The following is a 3,678-nucleotide window of genomic DNA, read 5'->3' on the forward strand; positions in this document are numbered from 1 at the left end:
ACACGTAATTGGGCTAATGGATATTTCGGTACTAACACAATTTTGCTAATAAAGATCGCAAACACACACACACACACACACACTAACACACTCCCACAGATGGAAGGCCGATGCCGAACGGGGCGCCAGGCGTCTGCGGCAGCTTCTCCGAAAGTGTGGCGGCATGAGCACGGCAAAGGAAAGGACACCGGACGGCAAGGACACCCGTCTGCAGCAGGACTACATCTGCAGCAGGTTGTCTCCGATTTTTCGCCCAGTCCAGTCTCCTACGGCTGCAACGCAGCACAGCACAGCACATTAGCTACATTTTTGCCTATATTGGGCCGTAAGTGCGTCTCTATGTTTTTGTTGACAACTCCTTACTGGCCGCACAAACACAGGCGTTTCCACACACACACAGCCACACAAATACCAACACTGGCCGAGAGCCGCACTCTGATTTACATAGCCATGGATGTAGGATGTGTGGGATGTGGGATGTGGGATGCAGTGTCCAGGACGCAGGATGCAGGACGCCGGATGCTCGAAGCCATAGATTTAGTTTTGCAGTCGGGCAACAGAGACTTACAGGCCGGATGAAAAGTAATGGGGCAGCGTGGTCAAGGTGCGTTCTTCGACTATTAATATCGACTATAAATGAATGACCTTTTATATTGAAAGCTTTAATTATCAATTCCATTTGAAATAGTAAATAATGAAGGCTGTGCTCGCTTAGGCTAATCTACACATTACAAATTGAATTCGTATATGTCACTTATGCGTGTTCACCAAAAACCTTTCATTAAATAAAACCTAAATTTATTGCTCAATTGGTTTCGGCATAAAACATATTTGATTGAAATGAATGTTCTATTTTTTTGATTGTAATACCACATATATTTTACGAAATAAATCATGAAAAGTGCCCAAGCTTATATTCAACGTATGTAATTTAAGTCACGCCAGTAGCTCATTAAATTTATTTTCCGAAAACGCTTGCCACTTTCTAATTGCACTTGCCAATGTGGATTGCAATTCGAGTGTCGTGCAATCAATTGGCAATTGGAAGGGCGAATCATTTCGAATTTCAGTGGGCTATACGGAAAATACCCCGTAAATCCACCAGCAGTGTCAACTAGACTTGTAGCCTTCTTGATGGCGTCTGCCGTTTACTTTTCACCACAGACTGTGGCTGGTTACCGCAAGGGGAGGCAACCACTCCTGCCACTCCTGATCCTTCGATCCTGCGATATGGGTAGATGGTGCGTGAGCAGTTTGCACTATGCCCAAGTTTGTTTTGCAGATGAGCGTTGGGTGTTGGTGTGTGTGCGTGTTTGGTTGGAAACGGGGCATGCCCCGCCCCTCTCGTATCTTCAGAGGAAATTTCCAAAAATTTCGATGCCACACACTCACTGTGTGTGGAGGGGGATTGAGGCTGGATTCCGGATGGGCGGTTAGGTGGATGGGTGGATGCATGTCCTTCAGTTGGCTTTGACTCTCGGCTGGTTGGGCTCCTTCAACCACAAACAAAACCCATCCAAGCAGCTAAACTCACACCCCCAAGACCCGGGCACCCAGGCTCGAACTGCTCGTTCTACTCGCTCCCGATTCCATTTCCCATTTTGCAGTAGTTAAACTCAATTATTATGCAAAGTCAACAATGTCTATTTGTGCCACCAAAAAGGTGAAGGCGACTGCCAGGAGAGGAGCTCACTGGAGCTCAACAGCAGGGGAACTGGATGCGGATGCGGAATGGGGACTTGAGGTGGGAGACACTGGTTTTGGGGAGACTGGGGCCGTACACCCATCACGACCAAATGCATTTAAATACATTTTGATTTGCAGTTAAAGTGAAAACTTGAAACGTGTTCAGAGCTACGTGGTGCGGTTATCTTTCTCTCTGTGTGAAGTGGATTTCGCATGGCATCCAGCTCATCCCACAGAGACGCTCACAGATGACAAATAATTTGTGCAGTTTTATTGAAAATGTTTGACTTTCGTTGCCGGTTTTTGCAATTTGCCCGAAAAACTTGTCGCGATCCGCTTGACTTCCTTGGAATATTGCTGGAGAAAGAGCTGCGGATGGGGAAGACGGCTGTTAAGCTTTTAAAATGGTTATAATCAGGGGTGCTAAAGAAATCTGCTGTGGCCCGAAATCGCTTGAAAAGATTGCCATCAAAATATTAATCCGACTTGCGCTTGAATAAGAGCAAAACGTAGTGCACACTTTTCTTATTTCTTAACTTTGATCTACTTAAAAAATGTTTGATTTCACTTAAGGATTTTTGCGTAGTGTTGCTAAGGGGAATCACCATTCGTTGTGGGCGTCCGCATCCGCATGTCATTCTGCCCCCTACTATCCTTCGCTAGTTTTGTCTAGTCCCGCCGTTTGCTGTACTTCTGCTAACAATAAGTTTTTAAGTAGTTTGACATTTGAACTTGCATATACTTTTTGAGCGCAATAAAAATGCGCAGCTATCCGGAAATAAGAGACGCAACAAAACAAATAAGCAAAGGCACAGAATGCCGCCCCACTTCCGCCCCACTAGCCCCACTTCAGTCGCACTTTCTCCGAGCTCCTCCTTCGAGTGTCCATGCGAAATGATGGGTTTGGGGTTGGGTTTGTGTTCGGGGGAAGGGGCCAAACTTTGTCAGCGAAAAATTGCGGCGCAGTTTATTGCAAAAGTTCATTACAGTGCAAATGTTGCCAGTCTTGGTTAACAGGGCGGCAGAAAGGGGCAGCGAGGGGACGACAGGACGCAAGGACGAAAGGAAGGGAGCCGGCAACGCCTTTAAGTCTTCTTTGTCTTTTGAGTTGTTTAATTATAAAGTGCGAAAAATGTTTGCATACTTTTCGGCTGTCTGTGACACTGATGAAGAGCAGAAGAGCAGGTAATGGCGATGCAAACCGGCCCCGCCCCTCACCGCGTTTCCTTGCCCCTGCTTTGCATCCCCTATTTTTGCACTTTTTTGCTATTTACTCCATGAGTAGCGGGCTGTGGCAAAGTTAGTAACTAATTTGCATTTTCTCATCAACGCAGCCCCGCCTGCATAACTAATATGAGGCAGGCAGATTGATGGGGGTGTGATGGGGGCAGGGCTTAAAATATTATAAATAGTTTGGCTGCGATTTTGCATAGTTATGCGGCGGTGGGGCAGGAAAGGCAGGAGGCACTGCAGCAGTCGGAAATCGGGGGACATGGCTGGGCATTAGAGCACACGTCAATCATACGACATGTGGTCCGCTCAGTGCTGGGCAATTTATCATTAGATGTGTTCGAGAGGCTCGGTAGATTCTGCACACTTGATAAATGAAGTTACCACTGCGGTTCCTTACGGATTTGCCTCGTTTTTTTCGGTCTCGTTTTTTCGGCTTTCACTTTTTGTTCGATTTTTGTGAGGGTTTTGTTTTATGGTCGCTTTATGCAAATGAGCGGCAAGAATTTTCCATTTGTAGTTTCCGACTTTGGTTTGCTGTTTTTGCCCTGACTAATAGAATGTCAACTTTGCCTGGAAATGGGATAAAGGTGTTTCACAAACCGGCAAAAAGGTGTTGATTAATGACAAAAGAAGCTGGCCAAGTGAATGTCAATCTGCTGAGTGATTGAAATATCTCAGAAAATAAATAAGACCGTGGATTATAGTGTTAAGCCGAGTCTTAGCTTATCCAAATTTAGCAATTAAGTTCTTAGGATATTA

This window comes from Drosophila mauritiana, chromosome 2L, assembly GCF_004382145.1.
Source record: "Drosophila mauritiana strain mau12 chromosome 2L, ASM438214v1, whole genome shotgun sequence".
Taxonomy (NCBI): Eukaryota; Metazoa; Arthropoda; class Insecta; order Diptera; family Drosophilidae; genus Drosophila; species Drosophila mauritiana.